The sequence below is a fragment of the Somniosus microcephalus genome, chromosome 4 (assembly GCF_052327205.1).
Source record: "Somniosus microcephalus isolate GS21.2 chromosome 4, FLI_Smic_1.0, whole genome shotgun sequence".
Classification (NCBI taxonomy): domain Eukaryota; kingdom Metazoa; phylum Chordata; class Chondrichthyes; order Squaliformes; family Somniosidae; genus Somniosus; species Somniosus microcephalus.
Window position 1 is genome coordinate 65,420,931 of NC_140990.1, and position 27,893 is coordinate 65,448,823.

A 27,893-nucleotide genomic window follows, 5' to 3' on the forward strand; every position below is an offset into this window, starting at 1 on the left:
CTGTTCCTGGCTGGGGTGGAGATCGCCTTTACAGAAGGTAAGTACTGTAGAAAATATAGGGACAGAGTGATCTCCTGGACGAGTTTCGATCGCCTAGATGGGTCGGAGAGGAATTTCCCAGATTTTTTCTCCCATTGGGTTTTTTATCTGGTTTTTCGCCTCTCCCGGGAGATCACATGGGTTCGGGTGGGATGGAGAGTGATAGAAGATTTGAGGTTAGGATCAGATCAGCCACGATCTTATTGAATGGTGGAGCAGGCTCGAGGGGCTGATTGGCCTACTCCTGCTCCTATTTCTTATGTTCTTATGTTCTTATCATCCTGACTTGGACAAATATCACCGTTCATTGCTGAGTCAAAATCTGGTAACACCTGGCATTGTGGGAGTACCTTCACCACACGGACTGCAGCGGTTCAAGAAGAAGGCCCACCATCACCTTCTCAACAGGACACTGGGGATTGGCAATATATGCTGGCCTTGCTAGCGATGCCCACACCCCACGAATTAATTTTAAAAATCTGTATGTAAAACGGATTAAAAGCTTTTACAGAAATACTTGTACCTAAAACAATACTCTTTTACATTGCAGGGACAGTGTCTGTTTAACAACCTAATCTCCCCCAGAATCTCCCTCCCTTGACAGTCTCACATTGGAAATTGTTGGGTCCTCCTGGGCTCAGAAGTACTGGGTGTTAAACCCAGCAGCTTCTCCTCCATCTCCACTCCAGCTCAAACTGAAGCAACAAAAAGACCTCCACAGTCAGCCAGGGACCTACCTTCCGTCAGCCTGCAATAAAACTCTTCCCGACAGCCGCTGACTAATGGCGGCCACAGCACCCACAACTCCCGGCGCCCCAGAAACTGCTCTGATTCTGACTGAGCTTTTTGATGAGGTAACAGAGAGGGTTGATGAGGGCAATGCGGTGAATGTGGTGTACATGGATTTCCAAAAGGCGTTTGACAAAGTGCCACATAATAGGCTTGCCAGCAAAGTTGAAGCCCATGGAATAAAAGGGACAGTGGCAGCACGGATACGAAATTGGCTAAGTGACAGAAAACAGAGAGTAGTGGTGAACAGTTGTTTTTCGGACTGGAGGAAGGTATACAGTGGTGTTCCCCAGGGGTTGGTACTAGGACCACTGCTTTTCTTGATATATATTAATGACTTAGACTTGGGTGTACAGGACACAATTTCAAAATTGGTACATGATACAAAACTTGGAAGTATAGTGAACAGTGAGGAGGATAGTGATAGACTTCAGGAAGACATAGACAGGCTGGTGGAATGGGCGGACACGTGGCAGATAAAATTTAACGCAGAAAAGTGTGATGTGATACATTTTGGTAGGAAGAACGAGGAGAGGCAATATAAACTAAAGGGTACAATCCTAAAGTGGGTGCATGAACAGAGGGACCTGGGGGTATGTGTGCACAAATCGTTGAAGGTGGCAGGGCAGGTTGAGAAAGGGTTAAAAAAGCATACGGGATCCTGGGCTTCATAAATAGAGGCATAGAGTCCAAAAGCAAGGAAGTTATGATGAACCTTTATAAAACACTGGTTCGGCCTCAACTGGAGTATTGTGTCCAATTCTGGGCAGCGCACTTTATGTAGGATGTGAAGGCCTTAGAGAGGGTGCAGAAAAGATTTACAAGAATGGTTCCAGGGATGAGGGACTTCAGTTATGTGGATAGACTGGAGAAGCTGGGGTGGTTCTCCTTAGAGCAGAGAAGGTTGAGAGTAGGTTTGATGGAGGTGTTCAAAATCATGAGGGGTCTGGACAGAGTAGATAGAGAGAAACTGTTCCCATTGGCGGAAGGGTCGAGAACCAGAGGACACAGATTTAAGGGGATTGGCAGAAGAACCAAAGGCGACATGAGGAAAAACTTTTTTACGCAGCGAGTGGTTAGGATCTGGAATGCACTGCCTGAAAGGGTGGTGGAGGCAGATTCAATCACAGCTTTCAAAAGAGAATTGGATAAGTGCCTGAAGTAAAGAAATGTGCAGGGTTACGGGGAAAGGGCGGGGAGTGGGACTCGCTGAAGTGGTCTTACAGAGAGCCGGCATGGGCTCGATGGGCCGAATGGCCTCTTTCTGTGCTGTAACCATTCTATGATTCTATAAAATATTAGAAAGTTTGTGCCACAGAAGCACGGGGTTTATCTGCTTTTATTGATGAATTTAAAAAGTCTCTATTAAAACCTGAGCCAGTGTGTTGTGAGACAAAGAGCCTTGTGTCCAATAAGGGGAATAAAGGCAGGGCAAGAAATAGCTGCCAGGTGTGAGAGAGAAACAAAAGGAAAGGGAGTGGGGGGAAAGGAGTGGAAGCCGAGGTTATGATCTGAAATTGTTGAACTCGATATTTTAATTCACCGCTCCATTCCCACTCGGACCTCACCGTCCTTGGCCTCTTGTATTGTTCCATGGAAGCTCAACGTAAACTCGAGGAACAGCACCTCATCTTCCGATTAGGCACTCTGCAGCCTTCCGGACTCAATATCGAGTTCAACAATTTCAGATCATAACCTCGGCCCCTGTTACACATTTTTTCTTGTAATTTTTCCACTCCTTTCCCCCCCCCCCGCCCCCCCCTTTCCTTTTGTTTCTCTCTCACACCTGGCAGCTATCTCTTGCCCTGCCAGTACACTTTACACCTAATCTCAGCCTATTACCATCTCGTCTAGCTCTTTTGTTTCTTTCACTTCTTTCGTCCGATCGCAGCCCTGCTTTCAATCTATTTTCTTCTCTTTCCAGTTTTGAAGAAGGGTTCGACCCGAAACGTCAACTCAAATTTCTCTCCACGGATGTTGCCTGACCTGCTGAGTTTTTCCAGCATTTTCTGTTGTTATGTGCGGTTATTACCCTTGGTGACCGGGAGGGGTCGCTGTGACGGACTCGGCCAAAACCGCCGTCCCGCGTGCGCATGCGCGGACTATCGTCTGTCAATCAACCAACAACCAGAAGAGGTCGCTGGTGAGAGCAGTGAAGAAAGAAAGACATGCATTTCTATAGCGCCTTTCACCACCACCGGATGACCCAAAGTGCTGGAAATCCGAAATAACAACAGAAAATGCTGGAAAAACTCAGCAGGCCAGGCAACATTCGTGGAGAGAAATTAGAGTGACATTTCGGGTGGAAACCCTTTATCAAAACTGGAAAGGAAATGAAATAGATCGAAAGCAGGGCTGCGATAGAACAAAGAAGTAAAAGAGACATTAAGAGGTATTCAAAACCAGAAGAGATGGTGATAGGCCAGTGGAGACAAAAGACGGCTGAGATTAGGTGTGAAGTGTACTGGCAGGATAAGAGACAGCTGCCATGTGGGAGAGAGAAACAAAAGGAAAGGGGGGGGGGAATGAAGACCCAAAACAAAGGGGTGGAAAAAAATATAAGTAAAAATGTAATAGGGTTTTCAAGCTGTGCCGGACTCGGCACAAACCTCCGCTCCATGTGCACATGCGCGGACTCTCAGCTGTCCCCAGTAGGAGCAGGAGTGGCCATTCGGCCCCTCGAGCCTGCTCTGCCATTCAATGAGATCATGGCTGATCTTCTGCCTCAACTCCATTCACCGGCCCTATCGCCACATCCCTTGATGCCCTTACTGGTCAGAAATCTGTCGACTTCTGGTTTGAATACACCCAATGATTGAGCCTCCACAGCCCTCTGGGGTAGAGAATTCCAAAGATTCACCACCCTCTGTATGAAGAAATTTCATCTCATCTCAGTCCTGAATGGCCTACCCTTTATCCTGAGGCTGTGGCCCCTGGATCTAGACTCCCCAGCCAAGGGAAACATTCTCCCAGCATCCATCCTATCAAGCCCTGTAATAATTTTGTATGCTTCAATGAGATCCCCTCTCATTCTTCTGAATTCAAGAGAATACAGGCCTAGTTTACTCAATCTCTTCTCATACGACAGTCCCGCCATCCCAGGAATCAATCTTGTGAACCTTCGTTGCACTCCCTCTATGGCAAGTATATCCTTCCTTAGGTAAGGAGACCAAAATTGTACACAGTGCTCCAGGTGTGGTCTCACTAAGGCCCTATATAATTGGAGTAAGACTTCTTTAGTCCTGCACTCAAATCCTCTTGTAATGTCAATCAACCATCAGCTAGAAGAGGTCGCTGGTGAGACCAGTGAAGAAAGAAAGACTTGCATTTATATAGCGCCTTTCACCACCACTGGACATCCCAATGTGTTTTACAGCCAGTGAAGTACTTTTGAAGTGTAGTCACTGTTGTAATGTAAGAAACACAGCAGTCAATTAGCGCACAGCAAGCTCCCACAAACAGCCATGTGATAATGACCAGATAATCTATCTTTTTATGTTGATTGAGAGATAAACATTGGCTAGGAGACTGCGGATAACTGCCCTGCTCTTTCCCACATTACAACAGTGACTACTTCATTGTAGTACTTCATTAGCTGTAAAGCACTTCAAGACATCTAGTGGTCATGAAAGCACGATATAAATGCAAGCCTATCTTTCTTGAAATAATGCCATGGGATCTTTTACATCCACCTGAGAGAGCAGACGGGGCCTCAGTTTAACGTCTCATCCGAAAGATGGCACCTCCGACAGTGCAGCACTCCCTCAGCACTGCACTGGAGCGTCAGTCTGGATTTTTGTGCTCAAGTCACTGGAGTGGGATTTGAACCCACAACCTTATGCCTCAGAGGCGAGAGTGCTACCAACTGAGTCACAGCTGACACTAAAGAACAAGCAGTTCTGACGACAGGTCATCGACCTGAAACGTTAACTCTGTTTCTATCTCCACAGATGCTGCCTGACCTGCTGAGTATTTCCAGCATTTTCTGTTTTTATTAAAGAAACGAGGGAGTGATTGCTGACAGGAAGAATGTTGGGTCGTCCTGCACATGTGCACCTCCCTGGCAGCTGAGGCGAAACACCGACTTGCCCCCACCTGAGCCGCGCACGCGTACCAGATGTTGCGGCTCCGCATGCGCGCCCGGTGTTCCAACCGTGGGGTTTTGTGTGCTGAGCATGCGCGTTGCGGACTGATCGGGACGGGCGATTGTGGAGCAGGAGGGAGAGCGCGGGGACCATGAGGCGCATGCGCGGGACTCAGAGTCAACAGAGCGCTTTAACACAGGGGCTTGTGGGCATTAAAGCTGCCATTACTGCTGATCCTTTCAACCAACCTGTGCAGCAGCTGGGGCCTGAAAATCAGCTCCACTGCCCCTAGGGTTGGAAAGAGGAAAATTAAACAACAGTTTGTCTCTGACCCTTTTCTGATCTCAATTTACAGGGTTATAGAAGTGGAGCAGTTACAGGCGGGAAGCTCAGACCAAACATCACGTCAAGATCTGACAAAGTCGCTCGATTCATCAGGACCTGAATATCATCGGCCTTTGCACATGGAAGGAGAAAGCAGCGATCGCAGCGATGACAAACTGCGCACGTTTGGTGTGTGGACGCGGATTCAGCCGATCGCCTGACCTGGCGAGACACGTGCACCGTCACAACGGGGAGAAACTGGGTAAAGGTGGGGACGGCAGGAAGGGATTCAGTTCCCCGTCTGCATTGGAAGTTCAATGGCGCAGTCGCACCAGGGACAGTCCGTTCACCTGCTCCGTGTGTGGAAAGGGATTTGTTTGTTCATCCCACCTGCAAACACACCAGTGAGTTCACACTGGGGAGAGACCATTTCAGTGTTCTGACTGTGGGAAGAGCTTTAAAAGCCCTGGGGAACTGAAGCAACACCAGCTTGTTCACACTGACGAGAGACCATTTCAATGTTCTGACTGTGGGAAGAGCTTTAAAAGCCCCCAGTATCTGAAGCAACACCAACGAGCTCACACTGATGAGAGACCGTTTAACTGTCCTGACTGTGGTAAGAGCTTTAAAAGCCCCCAGGAGCTGAAGGGACACCAGCTTGTTCACAATGCAGAGAGGCCATTCACCTGCTCCGTGTGTGGGAAGGGATTCGCTCGGCCCTCCAACCTGCTGACACACCAGCTTGTTCACACTGACGAGAGACCCTTTAAATGTTCCGACTGTGGTAATAGCTTTAAAAGCTCCGGGGAGCTGAAGTGACACCAACACCTACACACTGGGGAGAGGCCGTTCACCTGCTCCGTGTGTGGGAAGGGATTCACTCATTCATCCACCCTCCAGTCACACCAGCTTGTTCACACTGACGAGAGACCCTTTAAATGTTCTGACTGTGGGAAGGAGGTTATTCGGCCCATCGTGTCTGTGCCGGCTCTTTGAAAGAGCTGTCCAATTTAGTCCCAAACCCCAGCTTTATCCCCAGAACTCTGCAAACTAGTCCTCTTCAAGTACATGTCCAATTACCGTTTGAAAGTTCCTGTGGAACCTGATTCCAGCATCCTTTCAGATGGTGCGTTCCAGATCTTAACAACCCTCTGTGTGAAAACAATTCTCCTCACTTCCCCTCTAGTTCCTTTAGCAACTATTTTAAATCTGTGACCTTTGGTTACCGACCCACTTGCCAGAGTGAACAGTTTCTCCCTACTTACTCGATCAAAACCCCCTCATCATTTTGAATCCCGCTATTAGGTCTCCTCTTAACCTTCTCTGCTCTAAGGGGAACAATCCCAGCTTCTCCAATCTCTCCATATAACTGAAGTCCCTCATCCCTGGTACCATCCTGGTCAACCTCCTCTGCACCCTCTCCAAGGCCTTGACATCCTTCCTAAAGTGTGGTGCCCAGAACTGTACACAAGACTCCAGCTGAGGCCAAAACCCTGCAGCTGTACAAAACCCTGGTTAGACCACACCTGGAGTAGTGTGAGCAGTTCTGGGCACCACACCTTAGGAAGGATATATTGGCCTTGGAGGGAGTGCAGCGTAGGTTTACCAGAATGATACCCGGGCTTCAAGGGTTAAGTTACGAGGAGAGATTACACAAATTAGGGTTGTATTCCCTGGAATTTAGAAGGTTAAGGGGTGATCTGATCGAAGTTTTCAGGATATTAAGGGAACAGATAGGGTAGATAGAGAGAAACTAGTTCTGCTGGTTGGGGATTCTAGGACTGGGGACATAGTCTAAAAATTAGAGCCAGATCTTTCAGGAGTGAAATTAGGAAACACTTCTACACACAAAGGGTGGTAGAAGTTTGGAACTCTCTTCCAGAAATGGCAATTGATGCGAGATCAATTGTTAATTTTAAATCTGAGATTGATAGGTTTCTGTTACCCAAAGGTATTAAGGGATATGGGCCAAAGGCGAGTGTATGGAGTTAGATCACAGATCAGCCATGATCTCATTGAATGGCGGAACAGGCTCGAGGGGCTGAATGGCCTCCTCCTGTCCTATGTTCCTAACTAGTGATTTGTAAAGGTTTAGTGTAACTTCCTTGTTTTTGTATTCAATGGCCCTATTTACAAAGCCAAGTATCCCATACGCTTTCTGAACCGCCTCACCAACTTGCCGTGGCACTTTCAAAGATTTGTGAATATGGACCCCCAGGTCCCTCTGCTCTTGCACCCCCTCAAAATAGTCCCATTTAGATTATACGGCCTCTCCCTGTTGTTTCTCCCAAAGTGCATCACTTCACACTTATCCTCATTTAATTTCATCTGCCTTGTGTCTGCTCATTTCACAGTCTGTCTCTGTCCTCCTGAAGTCTGCTACTACTATGCTCACTATTTACTACATTGCCAAGTTTTGTATCATCCGTAAACTTCAAACTTGTACACCTATACCCAGTCCAGGTCAGTTATATATAACAAGAAAAGCAATGGTCCTAATCCCGACCCCTGGGGGAACCCACTGCATACTTCCCTCCAGTCAGAAAAACATCCCTCAGCACTGCTCACTGCCTCCTCTCCCTTAGCCAATTATATACCCAAATTACCATCAGCCCTTTAATTCCCTGTGCTTCTATTTCCCGAGTAAGTCTCTTATGTAGTACTTTATCAAATGCCTTTAGAAAGGCCATGTATACAACATCTGCTGCACTACCTTCATCAACCCTCTGTTACTTCATCAAAGAACTCAATCAGGTTAGTCAGACACAATTTACCTTTAACAAATCCTTACTGGCTGCCCCTTATTAACCCATGCTTCTCCAAGTGAGAATTAATTTTGTCCTTGACAATGGTCTCTAGTCATTCCCCCATCACTGATGTTAGACTGATTGGCCTGTAGTTACCAGGTTTATCCCTCTCCCCTTTTTTAAACAGGGTGTAACATTTGCAATCCTCCAGTCCTCTGGCACCACTCCCATATATCTGAGGGAGATTGAAAGATTGTGGTCAGAGCTTCTGCCATCTCCACCCTAGCTTCCCTCAGCAACCTAGGATGCATCACATCTGGACCGGATGACTTGTTAACTTTGAGTGATGACAACCTATTTAGCACCTCCTTTCTATCCATTTTTATCCTATCCAATTTCTCTACTCGCCCCTCCTCTACTGCGACATTAACTTCATCCTCTTCTTTTGTGAAGACAGATGCTAAGTATTCATTCAGTACCTCAGCCACGCCCTCTGCCTCCGTATGATGAGCTCCTATTTGGTCCCTAATCGGCCCCACCATTCCTTTAACTATCCTTTTACTTTTGATACGTTTATAAAAGATTTTTGGGTTCCCTTTTCCGTTACCCACTAATCTTTTCTCGTATTCTCTCCCTTGTGTCAGCTGTGGCTCAGTGGGTAGCACACTCGCCTCTGCGTCAGAAGGTTGTGGGTTCGAGTCCCACTCCAGGGACTTGAGTACATAAAGCTAGGCTGACAGTGCAGTGCTGAGGGAGTGCTGCACTGTTGGAGGTGCTGTCTTTCTGATGAGACTTTAAACTGAGGTCCCGTCTGCTCTCTCAGTTGGATGTAAAAGACCGCATGGCACTATTTTGAAGAAGAGTAGGGGAGTTATCCCCGGTGTCCTGGCCAATATTTATCTCACAACCAACATAACAAAAACATTATCTGGTTATTATCACAGTGCTGTTTGTCGGAGCTTGCTGAGCACAAATTGGCTGTCGTGTTTTCCACATTACAACAGTGATTACACTTCAAAAAGTACTTCATTGGCTGTAAAGAGCTTTGAGATGTCCAGTGGCCGTGAAAGGTGCTATATAAATGAAAGTCTTTCTTTCATATATCCTTTTTCAATTTCCCCCGCACTCTCTGTATTCTCCTGGTTTTTGACGGTATTCTGTACCTGACATTTGTCGTAAACCTCCTTTTTCTGTTTTATTCTAATCTCTACATCCTTTGTCATCGGGAGCTCGAGCTTTGGACGCCCCATCTTTCCTCCTTATGGGAATATGCTTGGTTTGTACCTGGTGTAAATTTTGTTTTATAACGTGAAGTGTGTTGGGACATTTTACTACATTAAAGACGTTATATAAATACAAGTTGTTGTTGTTGTCTGAAACTAACAAATTCCACAGAGGAAAAATAACAGTATTTTTACTCCCAAATATTAAATATTTTGTTCCACGAGGTTTAACTGTCTTTATTGATGAATTTTAAAAGTCTGTATTAAAACCTGAGCCAGTGTGTTGTGAGACAAAGGCCTAGAAATTGGGTATAGCCCCGCTTGAGGCGCTAGAACTGGCGGTGCGCAAAGTTTATAGCCAGACGAAACTTATCGCTGCCTGGTGAGATATTGGGTTGCATAGCCCCCAAAGGGGATTGAGGCGCTAATTCAGACGTTGCACGGGGCTCCTAAGGCGCAAAAGTTCAGGCGCTACCCAAAATCGACGCGGACGGGCGCAGCGCAGGTGATCTCAATTACGGGAAACCACGAGACTTCCAGGCGCCGGCTGGCTCTTAAAGGGGTGGGTCAGTCAGCCTGAGCTGCCACACCCAATGCCCTGTAGGCCTCAGAATCGGCGCTCGCCCTTCTCTGGTGTTAGAAACTTGTTGAGCATGGAGAAGGTTAGACAGAGAGCAGAGCGCTTCAGCACTGAGGCTCTGGACCAGTTGGTGGCTGCAGTTGAGCGCCGTTGAGATGTTCTGTATCCGGACAATGGCAAGAGGCCGAATCAGAAGGTTTACCGACGATCTTGGAGGGAGGTTGCTGTGAAGGTCAACTCCAGCAGCATGGCGACCAGGACCCCTGTTCAGTGCAGGAAGAAATTCAATGACCTCACACAGATCGTTAGGGTGAGTGATGGTTTAGCAAACTTCTGATTCCCTCCATCTGCAGCTGACTTCGGGCACCCTGTTGCCATGATGCCCCAATGGCCATCTGTCAGCAAGCACCCATGGCCATTTCTGGGCACACACATGGACAGATGTCTCAAGGCCTCATGTAAGGGCTCTTTCACCATGGGGGGCATGCGATGATGTATCAAGGCCTCATGTAAGGGCTCTTTCACCATGGGGGGCATGCGATGATGTCTCAAGGCCTCATGTAACACAACTTCCCCTTCTTTCCTCTCCAGGCCAAGCTGGCGGCCAGGCGAAGGGACCACTTTCAAACCGGTGGCGGGCCTCCACAAGTGGTCCCTCTCACGGATCTGGAGGAGAGAGTGCACCAGATTCTTGGAGGACGTCTGTCTGGTCCTGTGACCACTGCATCTGCCGACCCCATTACCAACAGCGAGGGTAAGACTCTCACCTTTTTCACCTGTTGCCTTCCACTTGGTCCCCCCGCCAGCATGCTTCCTCAGTGTGCAGCCATGTCAGAGCCTTGCCGCAATCTGGCATGCCTTTCCGCAAACCTGTCCTTTTGCTAAAGCCACTCTTCCACCTCCCTGCTTTCAGATGAATCAGCACCAACTCGGGCTCAATGCACTGAAGCTGCCAGTGCCAGTGCCACCGGAGGCGAGGAGCAGGAAGAATCCAGACCAGCCATTGCAGAATCCGGGGAGCGGACACATCTACAGACTGGGGATAGTAGTCCCCTGGAGGGGAGGGGGGGTACTCTGAGGATGAACCAGTTGCCGGAACAAGCGGCATGCAGCAACGCAAGGGGGATAGGCAAGTTTGGCCACCATCTCCCCGGAGGGCAAGGCAGGTAGTTATGACTGCTGCTCAGAGTGCAGAGGAGGCACGTCGCCTGGGTGAAATGAGCAAACAGGCCCGGCTCAGACACACGGAGCTGATGGCTGCAGTGGAGAAGATGCCTCAGTCAATAGATTCATTGGCTAAGAGTATGTTGGACTTCGGGGCAACAATGGAGAGGACTCTCCAGGGCTTTGGGGCAACAATGGATAGGACTCTCCAGGGCTTCGGGGCAACAATGGACAGGTCTATCCAGGGCTTCGGGGCAACAATGGACAGGTCTATCCAGGGCTTCGGGCCAACAATGGAGAGGACTATCCAGGGCTTCGGCCCAACAATGGAGAGGACTGTCCAGGGCTTTGAGGCCGCTATGGAAAGGACTGTTCAGGGCTTCGGACAATCCCTGGAAAGGTCTGTCCAGGACTTGTCCGAGGCAGTGGAGCAGTCGGCACCTGCCTTGTCCGAAGCAATGGAAAGAACTGTCCAGGGCTTCTCCGAAGCACTGGCACCTGGCACACAGGTCCTCACTGTTGCCACGCAGTCACTTGCCGGCCTCGTCCACACCCAGATTGAGGCAACGCGAACTCTCACTGCAGCCACCCTCTCTGCATCAGTTAGGATCACCCCGGGCCCTTCCAGTCCCATACAAGGCCAGGAATCAGTGGAGCATGCGATTGTGGCGGATGAGCCGAGCCGGTCCCCTCAGATAGCCAGTGTGTCATCCGACCATGGTGCAGGTGTCCTCTCTCGGCAGGAGACCATTGCACATGCCAGCGCTGGGACGTCTGCAGTGCAGCTGCCACCACCTGCAGGGCACACTGCTTCCAGCCATGGTCACATCAAGCATCCTGCGTCCGCACCCTCCAAGCCCAGAGGTCGGCCAGGCCGTCCCTCAGGGGCTTCTGCGCGTCCACACAGTCAGCAGGCGTCCCCCAGCCTTGAGCCCGCCACTGGGGTCCAATTATGTAGGAGCAGCAGGGAGGGAAGGGGCCGGCCGCGAAAGAGAAGTCGTTCTCCCTCAAGGGGCCAGTTGTAGAGGGAGGTGCTGAGACGTTTCTTTGTCCAAATTCAAGGACACCCTCACCTGTTGTTATATTTGCAGAAAGTTTGTTGAGTTTTGCGGCTTTGCCGAAGAGTTCACAGTTATTTTGTTACTTATGGTTTCTGTTGACATGACGTTGTTTTGCTGTAATGAAAGACTTTTGTGATAATAAACAGAAGTTTCAATGTGGCATGGTGCACGTGACTACTTTCAGTGATGCTGGCATTCAGAGGCCGTCAAACATCCAAAGTGCGCAGGAGTTAAGACTCTCATCATTCCGCCAGAGGGGTCTCAAAACGAGTCCTGATGAGCCTCTGACGTATGGCCCTTCCATCATCCTCCTCCTCCTCCACCTGCTCTTCGTCCTCCTCCTCATCCTCCTCCTCCGCCTGCTCTTCCTCCTCCTCCTCCACCTGCTCTTCCTCCTCCTCCTCCTCCTCCTCCTCCATCTGCTATTCGTCCTCCTCCTCCTTCTCCTCCTCCACCTGCTCTTCGTCCTCCTCCTCCACCTGCTCTTCGTCCTCCTCCTCATCCTCCTCCTCCGCCTGCTCTTCCTCCTCCTCCTCCTCCTCCGCCTGCTCTTCCTCCTCCTCCTCCTCCTCCGCCTGCTCTTCCTCCTCCTCCTCCTCCTCATCCTCCTCCTCCGCCTGCTCTTCCTCCTCCTCCTCCTTCTCCGCCTGCTCTTCCTCCTCCTCCTCCTCCTCCTCCTCCTCCGCCTGCTCTGCTGGTCGTTGAGGGACAGCTGGAATTGGCTGGGTGCGTTGATTCGCCAAGTTGTGGAGCATGCAGCAGACGACGATGATGTGTCCCACTTGCTCCGGCGAGTACTGCAGGGATCCCCCCGAATGTTCCAGAGATCGGAAATGCTTTTTGAGAACACCAATAGTGTGCTGTTCACTGTGCCTGGTCGCCTGATGGCCGCTGTTGATCAGCTCTTCTGCTGGGGTGTCGGCCACACGGAGTGTTGTCATCAGCCATGGGCAGAAAGGATAGCCCTTGTCCCCAGTAAGCCAGCCTCGTGTTTGAGCCAGCCCCTCAAAAAGGTAACAAACTGAGGTCAACCGCAGGATAAAGGCATCGTGGCTGCACCCTGGGAAATGCGCGGTGACTGCCATGATGATTTGGCGGTGGTCACAGACCAGCTGCACGTTGAGGGAGTGGAACCCCTTGCGGTTGCGGAAGTCCTAAGGATGCTGGCATGGTGCCCTCAAAGCCATGTGTGTGCTGTCAGTCGCCCCCTGCACCATGGGGAAGTCCGCAATAGAAGCGATACCCTGCGCGCGCTCCGCCTGCTTGTGCAGGGTCAGAGGGAAGGTCATGAATTGACGCCTTCGCCTATAAAGGGCATCTGTAACTTGCCGGATGCAACAGTGGACTGCAACCTGAGCGATAGTCGCAATGTCCCCAATGGCTGACTGAAAGGATCCATTGGCATAAACATTGAGGCCATCAGTCAGTTTAGCGATCACGGACAGAGAGGTTCTGCACCGTTCACGCGGCTGCAGATCCTGACCAAGCAGGTGGCACAGATCAGTAACAATGTCCCTCCAGAATCGGAGCCTTCGCAAACACTGCTCCTCCGACATGTCAAGGCTTGTCACCTGCTGCCTAAAGACCCTCGCAGCATACCGTCGGATTGGCCGACTTCCATTGCCCCTCCTCCTTCTGGCCAATCCCGGCCCTCTCTCCCGCCGTCTCGCTGCCCCTTCACAGTGTTGGGCCATGAGGCCGTCGCCCTCCAAAGCAGCTCCCATTCCGATGCCAGTTGGTCAAAAGGCTGTTAGGTGTAGTGCTCCAACTGCTCCAGACAGGTTTGAAGGTCCCAAGTACTCTAAAGCTAAATTCCCAAAACTCTGCTCCACATTAGCTCGCCAACTCTCTCCAGCAACGATCGCAATGAGCAGGCCAAGTGGCTGAAGCTTCTACACTAGAGCTGCCCCCTTTAAATAGCACCCCCCTACTCCGAGAAGGGCCTGCTAGCGCTCCCTCGAACTGTCACTAATAGCACTAAGCGTTAAGGCTCCGGGCGCCACCCAATATGTGCTCAGGCGCTCCTAAAAGGCATTGCACACTGAAATGACGTCATGATCTGCTTGCGCTCGCGGGCGCGCGCAAACACTTAGCGCAGGCGTTAAATGTATAGTCAATATGCGAGTTGTCGCTATCTTCATAGCGACCGCCCCAACATAGGGTATCGCCCCAATTCTAGGTCTCTTTAGGCGCTCAACGCCGGTGCTACCAACCGAATTTCTAGGCCAAAGAGCCTTGTGTCCAATAAGGGGAATACAGGCCCACAGCCTCCCCTGGCCCCGGGCCCTGAACAAGGGACTGGAGAAACTCGCTGCCCTGCGGATCAGACAATCAGCCGGCGCTAGTCCTGCCCCTCGGGCTCCCCGATTGGTTGGAGGACCTGCTCCCGGCTCGCTCCTCCAGCCCCGCCCCGCTCGCTCCCTATTGGTCCGGAGCTCCCTTCAATCACCGGGTAGTGTGAGCTGAGCATGCGCGGACCTTGGCAGCAGCCGCTGACACATCAGGTGAGAGAGCTCAGGGAGCGGGTTCATGAACCCCGGGGGAGGCTGCGAGATTCTCAGCAGCTCAGCTCTGCTCGGTGCTGTGTGAATGGGCTGCTCCACACCCCGGCTGCTCACGGGGAACGCCAGTGTGGAGGGCCCAGTGCAGAAGGCCCAGGGTGGAAGACCCAGAGGAGAGTGTCCTAGGTGGGAGGCCCAGCACGGAGGACCCCAGGCGGGGGGCTCGGGGCGGAGCGCCTGGTCGACAGAAGCGGAGTCGGGAGATGCTGTGGGTGAGCGTGTTGTATGGTTTCTATAGTCAAAGAACGGTCTCAGGCCCGAGTGAGTTCCAGCAGCCCCGCCTGTGCTCTGTTTGGTGGCAGCTGTGAGGCTTTGTTTCGGTGATGGGATCGGGTTTGTGCGCCGCCATTTGGTGGAGGAAAGACAGACTGTTCCTATCTATAGTATGGTGCTTGAGCGGCCATAAGATGGGAAAAGAGAACGGGATAAAAGTAAAAAAGTAAAATAAAAGACAAAACAAGGTATATCAGCAAGGAATAACGAATGTCTTGATGGTTGGGTCCTGTGAATGATAACAGCAAGAACAAGGGAATTTGAGTAGTCGTTTTCCTCTTTTACGGGATTTGAGAAAGTGGTCGGCTTCTTTTCTGTGGAAAGGTTAAAGACTGTGGATAAGGATCATGACATTATATGGTTGGATGACATCAAGTGAAGATGAGTTATTAGAGTGCCAATAGGACTGGCATTGAACTGGTATTACTTGTTTTTGAAGAAGTTTTGGGTTCTGGTTAAAAGTAGTTTACTTGAAGTCTTAAGTGATTTTTTTTTATATGGTTGTGGGATTTTCTATATTGTGGTGTTATTTAGTGTTAAAGCCTTCCTTAATCGAACGAATGAATGCTCTAGTGAACGCACACATGCGGATACAAATATATGCATGCACGCACGCATACACAATGGAACTTACATTTGACCGAATGAAGGGCCCGCTCTCCAGGATAGGGGTCACTCGGTGAGCGTGAGGCCTGCCGGACGGATGAACGAACGCACACATGCACACAGGTAGACAAATGATATGCACGCTTACACAATGGAACTTACGTTCGACTGACTGAGGGGCCCTCGCTCCCCAGGTGAAAGTCGGCTTGGTGAGCGTGAATCCTGCCGGACAGATGAACGAACACATAGGCATGCACGCAGATAGAAATGGCACACATGTACACAGTCATGCACATGGAACTTACGCTTGAGCGAATGAACGGACGAATGAATGACTGAATGATTGAACAATGCCAGTTGGACTGGCGTGTACGGATTCCTGGTTTATTAAATAGTTGCAGTTTGTACTGTAAACATTATTGATTTACCTGTAAAATTTATTGTTGTATTTATATTGTTGACCATAATTGGTCAATGAATGTAATGGATTTACTATGTAACTGTTGAGTTGTATAAGTACTGTTGTACTTGAATGTTAAAATTTTAAAAAAAGGACAACAGGTTATACCAAGCAAAAATGAAGAGTTACTAGATTGCCAGTAGGACTGGTATGTATTGTTTTTTACTATGGTTACATTGGTTTTGTCTGGAAAAATGTATTATTGTATTTGTACTGTTAATCCTAAAGCTGTTTTTTCTAAGGCTTAGCCTTATTGTGGTTAATGAATGTAATGGATTTATCATGTAATTGATGAATTGTAACAAGTACTACCAGATATAAATAAAAGATTAATGAACCCCGGGGGGACGCGGGCTGCTCACACCCCGAGTGCAGCCCCAGGCCCCATTATTAAAACACTCAACATTATCCGCTTCACAAACACCCGGGGTGGGCCTCAGGCCCCGAACAAGGGCCTCCAGGTCGGGCATTTGCCCCGAATGGGGCGGCAGCTGCGGGGCTTTCTCCCGGTGACAGGCCCGGGGTAATGGCCGCCATCTTGAGAGGCTCAGGGGGCAGCAGGGCGCATGCGCGGCCCCCTTGGCCAGGAACCAGGAGGAGAGAATCTTGTCAATTTCTATCCTGGACTCACAGTGATGGCTTTTGTAAACTCCTTTTACAGGCTGTGAGAAAGGCAGCATTTACACTCCGCAAACTCAAACCAAACATCACATCAAGATCTGACAGAGTCAGTCCATTCATCAGGACCTGAATATCATCGGCCTTTGAATGTGGAAGGAGAAATGTTTGTCTCTTCTGTCTGTGGGAAAAGATTTCAAACATCAGTGTGACTGGAAAAGCCCCGAGACACACACACCCGAGTGAGAGTGTTCCAGTGCACTGACTGTGGAAAGAGCTTTAACCAGTTACACAGGCTGAAAAAACATCGCACCATTCACAGCGGGGAGAAACCATACACGTGTTCTGTGTGTGGATGAGGCTGCAACCGATCATCCAACCTGGAGAAACAGAAGGACACTCGCACCACGGAGAAACTGTGGCAATGTGGGGACTGTGGGAAGGGATTCAGTTCCCCATCACAGCTAGAAGCTCATTGACGCAGTCACACTGGGGAGAGGCCGTTCACCTGCTCCGTGTGTGTGAAGGGATTCACTCTGTCGTCCAGCCTCCATTTACACCACCGAGTTCACACTGACAAGAGACCTTTTAAATGCTCTGACTGTGGGAACTGCTTTAAACTCTCTGCAGATCTAATTAAACACCAGCTTGTTCACACAGATGAGAGACCGTTCAGTTGCACTCACTGCGAGAAGAGCTTCAGGCAGTCATCTCACCTCATTCAGCACCAGCGAGTTCACACTGGGGAGAGGCCGTTTACCTGTTCTATATGTGGGAAGGGATTCACTTCTGCATCCAATCTCCAGACACACCAGTGTGTTCACACCGGGGAGAGGCTGCTTACTTGTTCTGTATGTGGGAAGGGATTCACTTCTGCCTCCAATCTCCAGATACACCAGCGAGTTCACACTGGGGAGAGGATATTCACCTGCTCCGTGTGTGGGAAGGGATTTATTCAGTCATCCAACCTACTGAGACACCAGCGAGTTCACACTGGGGAGAGGCCATTCGCCTGCTCCGTGTGTGGGAAGGGATTCAGTCGATCATCTCACCTACTGAGACACCAGCGAGTTCACAAGTGATTGCAGGAGGTTCGATTCTGCCATTAATCACATCCTTTGTTTGTGCTGATGTTAATAACCCCTTTAACTGGGCTGGAGTTTAAGTTTCTGGATTTCTGTCAAGCCAGTTTTGGTGTAAACATAAACTGTTGTGTTCTTTATTTCTCTAAGAAAAGAGGAGAATAATTGATGTCCTGTTACCGACTGTTCCGTTTTTGGGCCTTTTCTCCTTTCTAATTATAGTTTAGTTCAGTTCTCATACTTTCAGTTATTCTCATGGACAACTCCCAGCTCCCCATACCTTCCAGAGTGCCTCTCCTAGCCTTGGTATCCAGGGAAAGTCTCAGTAACACAGCCGGAATCACTAAACGCAAAACCCAGTCTGTTAATCACCTTCAACAACTGGACTTAGCGTGTGCCCCACAGCATAGAATCGTAGAAAGTTACAGCATGGAAGGAGGCCATTTCGGCCCATCCTGTCCGCGCCGGCCAACAAAGAGCTATCCAGCCTAATCCCACTTCCCAGCTCTTGGTCCGTAGCCCTGCAGGTTAGAGCATCCCAAGTGCAGATCCAAGTACTTTTTAAATGTGGTTAGGGTTCCTGCCTCTACCACCCTTTCAGGCAGTGAGTTCCAGGCCCTCACAACCCTCTGGGTGAAGGAATTTCCCCTCAAATCTCCTCTAAACCTTCCACCAATTACTTTAAATCTGTGCTCCCTGGTTTTTGACCCCTCTGCTAAGGGAAAGAGGTCCTTTCTATCCACTTTATCTGGGCCCCTCATAATTTTATACACCTCAATAAGGTCTCCCTTCAGCCTCCTCTGTTCCATGGAAAACAGACCCAGCCTATCCAGTCTTTCCTCATAGCTAAGATTCTCTACTCCCAGCAACATCCTTGTAAATCTCCTCTGCACCCTCTCTCGTGCAATCACATCTTTCCTGTAATGTGGTGACCAGAACTGCACGCAGTACTCTAGCTGAGGCCTAACTAGTGTTTTATACAGTTGAAGCATAACCTCTCTGCTCTTGTATTCTATGCCACGGCTAATAAAGGCAAGCATTCCGTGTGTCTTCTTAACCACCTTATCTACTTGGCCTGTTACCTTCAGGGATCTGTGGACATGCACTCCAAGGTTCCTTTGTTCCTCTACACTACTCAGTGTCCTACCATTTAATGTGTCTTCCCTTTCCTTGTTTGCCCTCCCCAAATGCATGACTTCACACTTCTCCGGATTCAATTCCATTTGCCACTGTTCTTCCCACCTGACCAATTTATTGATATCTTCCAGCAGTCCACAGCTTCCTTCTTCAGCATTAACCACATAGCCGATTTTAGTATCATCGGCAAACTACTTAATCATACATAGAAACATAGAAGATAGGAGCAGGAGTAGGCCATTGGGCCTCTCGAGCCTGCTCCGCCATTCAATGAGATCATGGCTGATCATCCAAGTTCAGTACCCGGTCCCTGCTTTCTCCCCATATCCCTTGATCCCTTTAGCCTTAAGAAATATATCCAACTCCTTCTTGAATATATTTAATGAATTGGCCTCTACTGCCTTCTGTGGTAGAGAATTCCACAGGTCCACCACTCTCTGGGTGAAGAAATTCCTCCTCATTTCTGTCCGAAAAGGCTTACCCCTTATCCTTAGACTGTGACCCCTGGTTCTGGATTCCCCGACCATCGGGAACATCCTTCCTGCATCTAGTCTGTCCAGTCCTGTTAGAATTTTATAAGTTTCAATGAGATCCCCTCTCATTCTTCTAAACTCCAGCGAGTATAAGACCAATTGACCCAATCTCTCCTCATACGTCATTCCTGCCATCCCAGGTATCAGCCTGGTGAATCTTCTCTGAACTCCTTCCATGGCAAGAATATCCTTCCTCAGATAAGGCGACCAAAACTGCACACAATACTCAAGATGTGGTCTCACCAAGGCCCTGTACAACTGCAGCAAGACATCCTTGTTCCTGTACTCAAACCCTCTCGTTATGAAGGCCAACATACCATTTCCCTTCTTAACCGCCTGCTGCACCTGCATGCTTACCTTCAGCAACTGGTGCACAAGGACACCCAGGTCTCGTTGCACTTCCCCTTCTCCCAATCTATTGCCATTCTGATAATAATCTGCCTTCCTGTTTTTGACACCAAAGTGGATAACCTCACGTTATATTGCATCTACCATGCTTCTGCCCAATCACCCAACCTGTCCAAATCATCCTGTAGTTTCTCGGCATCCACCTCACAGCACACACGCCCACCCAGCTTTGTGTCATCTGCAAATTTGGAGATATTACATCTAGTTCCCTTGTCTAGATCATTAATATATATTGTGAATAGCTGTGGTCCAAGGACCGATCCCTGCGGTACCCCACTAGTCACTGCCTGCCACTCTGAAAAAGACCCATTTATTCCAACTCTTTACTTTCTATCTGCCAACCAGTTCTCTATCCAAGTCAATACCTTGCCCCCAATCCTATGTGCCTTAACTTTACACGCTAATCTCTTATGTGGGACCTTATCGAAAGCCTTCTGAAAGTCCAAATACACCACATCCACTGGTTCTCCCTTATCTATTTTACCAGTTAGATCCTCAAAAAATTCCAGTAGATTAGTCAAGCATGATTTACCTTTTGTAAATCCATGTTCACTTTTTCCGATCCTGTCACTGTTTTCCAAGTGCTCTGTTTTTACATCTTTTATAATGGACTCTAGCATTTTCCCCACTACCGATGTCAGGCTTACCGGTCTGCAATTTCCCGTTTTCTCTCTACCACCTTTTTTGAATAGTGGGGTTACATTAGCTACCCTCCAATCCATGGGAACTGTTCCAGATTCCATCGAATGTTGGAAGATGATCAGCAATGCGTCTACTATTTCTAGGGCCACTTCCTTAAGTACCCTAGGGTGTAGATTATCAGGCCCTGGGGATTTATCGGCCTTCAATCCCATCAATTTCCCTAACACCATTTCCTTACAAATACTGATTTCTTTCAGTTCCACCCTTTCATCAGACCTTATGTTCCCTGACATTTCTGGGAGGTTATTTGTGTCCTCCTTTGTGAAGACAGAACCAATATATGTATTTAATTGGTCTGCCATTTCTTTGTTCCCCATTATAAATCCCCCTGATTCTGACTGCAAGGGACCTATGCTTGACTTCACCAATCTTTTTCTCTTCACATATCTATAAAAGCTTTTACAGTCAGTTTTTATGTTCCCTGCAAGCTTACTCTCATATTCTATTTTCCCTTTCTTAATTAATCCCTTTGTCCTCCTTTGTTGAATCCTAAACTGCTCCCAATCCTCTGGATTACTGCTTTTTCTGGCCAATTTATATGTCCCCACCTTGGATCATATGCTATCCCTAATTTCTCCCATTAGCCACAGTTGAGTCACTTTTTTTGTTTTATTTTTATGCCAAACTGGGATGAACAAATTCTGTAGTTCATCCATGTGGTCTTTGAATGTTTGCCATTGCCTATCCACTGTTAACCCTTTGAGTGACATTCCCCAATCAATCCTACCCAACTCGCTCCTCAGACCATCGTAGTTTCCTTTATTTAAATTCAGGACCCTAGTCTCTGAGTCAACTACTTCATTCTCCATGTTACCGACTGTTCCGTTTTTGGGCCTTTTCTCCTTTCTAATTATAGTTTAGTTCAGTTCTCATACTTTCAGTTATTCTCATGGACAACTCCCAGCTCCCCATACCTTCCAGAGTGCCTCTCCTAGCCTTGGTATCCAGGGAAAGTCTCAGTAACACAGCCGGAATCACTAAACGCAAAACCCAGTCTGTTAATCACTTTCAGCAACTGGACTTAGCGTGTGCCCCACAGCATAGAATCATAGAAAGTTACAGCATGGAAGGAGGCCATTTCGTCCCATCCTGTCCGCGCCGGCCAACAAAGAGCTATCCAGCCTAATCCCACTTCCCAGCTCTTGGTCCGTAGCCCTGCAGGTTAGAGCATCCCAAGTGCAGATCCAAGTACTTTTTAAATGTGGTTAAGGTTCCTGCCTCTACCACCCTTTCAGGCAGTGAGTTCCAGGCCCTCACAACCCTCTGGGTGAAGGAATTTCCCCTCAAATCTCCTCTAAACCTTCCACCAATTACTTTAAATCTGTGCTCCCTGGTTTTTGACCCCTCTGCTAAGGGAAAGAGGTCCTTTCTATCCACTTTATCTGGGCCCCTCATAATTTTATACACCTCAATAAGGTCTCCCTTCAGCCTCCTCTGTTCCATGGAAAACAGACCCAGCCTATCCAGTCTTTCCTCACAGCTAAGATTCTCTACTCCCAGCAACATCCTTGTAAATCCCCTCTGCACCCTCTCTCGTGCAATCACATCTTTCCTGTAATGTGGTGACCAGAACTGCACGCAGTACTCTAGCTGAGGCCTAACTAGTGTTTTATACAGTTGAAGCATAACCCCCCTGCTCTTGTATTCTATGCCACGGCTAATAAAGGCAAGCATTCCGTGTGTCTTCTTAACCACCTTATCTACTTGGCCTGTTACCTTCAGGGATCTGTGGACATGCACTCCAAAGTTCCTTTGTTCCTCTACACTACTCAGTGTCCTACCATTTAATGTGTCTTCCCTTTCCTTGTTTGCCCTCCCCAAATGCATGACTTCACACTTCTCCGGATTCAATTCCATTTGCCACTGTTCTTCCCACCTGACCAATTTATTGATATCTTCCAGCAGTCCACAGCTTCCTTCTTCAGCATTAACCACATAGCCGATTTTAGTATCATCGGCAAACTACTTAATCATACATAGAAACATAGAAGATAGGAGCAGGAGTAGGCCATTGGGCCTCTCGAGCCTGCTCCGCCATTCAATGAGATCATGGCTGATCATCCAAGTTCAGTACCCGGTCCCTGCTTTCTCCCCATATCCCTTGATCCCTTTAGCCTTAAGAAATATATCCAACTCCTTCTTGAATATATTTAATGAATTGGCCTCTACTGCCTTCTGTGATAGAGAATTCCACAGGTCCACCACTCTCTGGGTGAAGAAATTCCTCCTCATTTCTGTCCGAAAAGGCTTACCCCTTATCCATAGACTGTGACCCCTGGTTCTTGACTCCCCGACCATCGGGAACATCCTCCCTGCATCTAGTCTGTCTAGTCCTGTTAGAATTTTATAAGTTTCAATGAGATCCCCTCTCATTCTTCTAAACTCCAGCGAGTATAAGACCAATTGACCCAATCTCTCCTCATACGTCATTCCTGCCATCCCAGGTATCAGCCTGGTGAATCTTCTCTGAACTCCTTCCATGGCAAGAATATCCTTCCTCAGATAAGGCGACCAAAACTGCACACAATACTCAAGATGTGGTCTCACCAAGGCCCTGTACAACTGCAGCAAGACATCCTTGTTCCTGTACTCAAACCCTCTCGTTATGAAGGCCAACATACCATTTCCCTTCTTAACCGCCTGCTGCACCTGCATGCTTACCTTCAGCAACTGGTGCACAAGGACACCCAGGTCTCGTTGCACTTCCCCTTCTCCCAATCTATTGCCATTCTGATAATAATCTGCCTTCCTGTTTTTGACACCAAAGTGGATAACCTCACGTTATATTGCATCTACCATGCTTCTGCCCAATCACCCAACCTGTCCAAATCATCCTGTAGTTTCTCGGCATCCACCTCACAGCACACACGCCCACCCAGCTTTGTGTCATCTGCAAATTTGGAGATATTACATCTAGTTCCCTTGTCTAGATCATTAATATATATTGTGAATAGCTGTGGTCCAAGGACCGATCCCTGCGGTACCCCACTAGTCACTGCCTGCCACTCTGAAAAAGACCCATTTATTCCAACTCTTTGCTTTCTATCTGCCAACCAGTTCTCTATCCAAGTCAATACCTTGCCCCCAATCCTATGTGCCTTAACTTTACACGCTAATCTCTTATGTGGGACCTTATCGAAAGCCTTCTGAAAGTCCAAATACACCACATCCACTGGTTCTCCCTTATCTATTTTACCAGTTAGATCCTCAAAAAATTCCAGATTAGTCAAGCATGATTTACCTTTTGTAAATCCATGTTCACTTTTTCCGATCCTGTCACTGTTTTCCAAGTGCTCTGTTTTTACATCTTTTATAATGGACTCTAGCATTTTCCCCACTACCGATGTCAGGCTTACCGGTCTGCAATTTCCCGTTTTCTCTCTACCACCTTTTTTGAATAGTGGGGTAACATTAGCTACCCTCCAATCCATGGGTACTGTTCCAGATTCCATCGAATGTTGGAAGATGATCAGCAATGCGTCTACTATTTCTAGGGCCACTTCCTTAAGTACCCTAGGGTGTAGATTATCAGGCCCTGGGGATTTATCGGCCTTCAATCCCATCAATTTCCCTAACACCATTTCCTTACAAATACTGATTTCTTTCAGTTCCTCCCTTTCATCAGACCTTATGTTCCCTGACATTTCTGGGAGGTTATTTGTGTCCTCCTTTGTGAAGACAGAACCAATATATGTATTTAATTGGTCTGCCATTTCTTTGTTCCCCATTATAAATCCCCCTGATTCTGACTGCAAGGGACCTATGCTTGACTTCACCAATCTTTTTCTCTACACATATCTATAAAAGCTTTTACAGTCAGTTTTTATGTTCCCTGCAAGCTTACTCTCATATTCTATTTTCCCTTTCTTAATTAATCCCTTTGTCCTCCTTTGTTGAATCCTAAACTGCTCCCAATCCTCTGGATTACTGCTTTTTCTGGCCAATTTATATGTCCCCACCTTGGATCATATGCTATCCCTAATTTCTCTCATTAGCCACGGTTGAGTCACTTTTTTTGTTTTATTTTTATGCCAAACTGGGATGAACAAATTCTGTAGTTCATCCATGTGGTCTTTGAATGTTTGCCATTGCCTATCCACTGTTAACCCTTTGAGTGACATTCCCCAGTCAATCCTACCCAATTCGCACCTCAGACCATCGTAGTTTCCTTTATTTAAATTCAGGACCCTAGTCTCTGAGTCAACTACTTCATTCTCCATCTTAATGAAGAATTCGATCATATTATGATCGATCCGACCCAAGTGGCCTCGTACAAAAAGATTGCTAATTAATCCTTTCTTACCCCCTATATTCAAGTCTAGATCATTAATATATACCACAAAAGCAAGGAACCTAGTACTGAGCCCTGCGGAACCCCACTGGAAACAGCCTCCCAGTCACAAAAACACCCATCAGCCATTACCCTCTGCTTCTTTCTCACCTTCGATGTGTGCATAGAGCACACATCAAAAAATGAAAAGAAAAAGGACACAAATAACCTCCCAGAGATGCCGGGGAACATAGGGTCTGATGAAAGGGTGGAACTGAAAGAAATCAGTATTTGTAGGGAAATGGTGTTAGGACAATTGATGGGACTGAAGGCCGATAAATCCCCAGGGCCTGATAATCTACATCCCAGGGTACTTAAGGAAGTGGCCCGAGAAATAGTAGATGCATTGCTGGTCATCTTCCAGCACTCGATAGACTCTGGAACAGTACCCATGGATTGGAGGGTAGCTAATGTTACCCCACTATTCAAAAAAGGTGGTAGAGAAAAAGCCGGGAATTATAGACCGGTAAGCCTGACATCGGTAGTGGGGAAAATGCTAGAGTCCATTATAAAAGATGTAATAGCAGAGCACTTGGAAAGCAGTGACAGGATCGGACAAAGTCAACATGGATTTACGAAAGGTAAATCATGCTTGACTAATCTACTGGAATTTTTTGAGGATGTAACTGGTGAAATAGATAAGGGCGAACCAGTGGATGTGGTGTATTTGGACTTTCAGAAGGCTTTCGATAAGGTCCCGCATAAGAGATTAGCGTGCAAAATTAACGCACATGGGATTGGGGGCAAGGTATTGACTTGGATAGAGAACTGGTTGGTGGACAGAAAGCAAAGAGTTGGAATAAACGGGTCGTTTTCCGAGTGGCAGGCAGTGACTAGTGGGGTACCGCAAGGATCGGTCCTAGGACCCCAGCTGTTCACAATATATATTAATGATCTGGACGAGGGAATTGGATGTAATATCTCCAAATTTGCAGACGACACAAAGCTGGGTGGGAGGGTATGCTGTGAGGAGGATGTCGTGAAACTCCAGTACGATTTGGACAGGTTGGGTGATTGGGCAGAATCATGGCAAATGCACTATAATGTGGATAAGTGTGAGGTTATCCACTTTGGTGGCAAAAACAGGAAGGCAGATTATTATTTGAATGGCAATAGATTGGGAGAAGGGGAAGTGCAAAGAGATCTGGGTGTTCTTGTGCACCAGTCGCTGAAGGTAAGCATGCAGGTGCAGCAGGCGTTTAAGAAGGCAAATGGTATGTTGGCCTTCGTAGCAAGAGGGTTCGAGTACAGGAACAAGGATGTCTTGCTACAGTTGTACAGGGCCTTGGTGAGACCGCACCTTGAGTATTGTGTGCAGTTTTGGTCGCCTTACCTGAGGAAGGACGTTCTTGCCATAGAAGGAGTGCAGCGAAGATTTACCAGGCTGATACCTGGGATGGCAGGAATGACGTATGAGGAGAGATTGTGTCGATTGGGCTTATACTCACTGGAGTATAGAAGATTGAGAGGGGATCTCATCGAAACCTATAAAGTTCTGTCAGGCTTGGACAGACCAGATGCAGGAATATTGGCCCAGTAATTCGGGTCCAAATGCGTGAGTACGGTCTGGGTACTCACGCATCTGGCTGGATGAAATGCCGGTGTTCAGGAAACACCGTGCATGCGGAGAACGCCGGCATTTCCGGTCCTCTGAACGAAGGGATTCAGAGGCACAGCGCGTGCGACTGCACAGGCAGCGCCTGCGCAGTGAACTTCGTCGATTTCATTCATGGATTCAGTGAGGGTAAGTCCTTACAAGTTACACTTGAAAAAAGCACGTGTAAAGTTGTTCCAAGGCTGCGGAGGAAGATATATTTTATCGTGGAGCTTCTGAAAGGCAATATTTTTGTTTGGGAAAGTGAGGAAAGTTATTTTAAGAAATGCTGAGGTTAGTTTTAAAGTTAAATTTTTTTTTTTTAAACGGGTTTTCAGTACGGTAGGTAGAAGGAGCAATTGTGGCTGTGTGAATTGAATGTGAGAATGAGTGTTCTAAAATGAGTAATGTAACATTTCCAACACTTTTAAGAAAGAAACTTTTCATCAGTAATAAGTAATTATGTATGTATGTCCGCATATATTCCTTTACGTATATGTATGTATGTTTTATATTCCTTTACTTATGTGTATGAATGTATGTTTTTAATTATGATTTTCCAATAAGTTACTTTCTCTGAAAGTCATAATTAAATACATACATTCATACACATAAGTAAAGGAATATATACATACACGCAAAGGAATATATACAGACATACATACATAATTACTTAAAAGAATATATTACTGATGAAAAGTTTCTTTCTAAAAAATGTTGGAGTCATTTTCACATTTAATAAACACAGCAAATTCAATTCACATAGCCACAATTGATCCTTCTACCTACAGTACTGAAAACCCGTTTTAAAAAACAAAAATAAACTTTAAAACTTACCTCAGCATTTCTTAAAATACCTTTCCTCCCTTTCCCAAACAACCGCAGCCTCTGGAGCAACTGTACTCATGCTTTTTTCATGTGTAAGTTGTAAGGACTTGACCTCACTGAAAGCATGAATGAAAGCGGCGAATTTTACTGCGCACGCGCTGCCTGTACAGTCACACGCGTTCTGCCTCTGAACCCCTTCGTTCAGAGGACAGGAAATGTCGGTTTTCCCCGCATGCGCTGTGCATGCTGAAAACCGGCATTTCCTCCGGACAGACGCGTAAGTACCCCGACCGTACTCGCGCGTTTGGAAGGGAATTACTGGGCCAACATTTTACATGTCAATAAAATGAAAAATTTAACAATTGCACGATTTGCCCCCTCGCATCTGCGACTGAGGGTCCAAGGAGGCGCATTGCACAACAGGTCATCGTCGTACGTATCCTCACACTGTTCCCTTTCGGGAACTGTATGAAGTGGTGGAAGGATTTCTGGCCACGTTAACACTCCTTCCGTGACCATAACCATCTTCATACCAGCCATTAGGGTGGTTAGTCCTATGGCGTGAGGGTTTTACGGGCTCCCACAACCCACCTGATGGGGGGGGGGCCACCCACACCCACAAATATCCCGCTGGATGTCCACCCAGAATTTATAGTTGGAGCTCCGACTCCACTTGCTGGGACTGTCTGGAGCGGGGTTCGAAACCTTAGTCCTTCTGGCCCAGCGGCGGGGATGCTTACCGCTACGCA

At 47.8% G+C, this 27,893-nt stretch overlaps 1 pseudogene; it reads left to right on the forward strand.

Annotated features, from left to right (window-relative positions):
- LOC147119085 (uncharacterized) overlaps positions 1-27,893 on the forward strand; it is a 58,099-nt pseudogene that overhangs the window by 26,237 nt on the left and 3,969 nt on the right.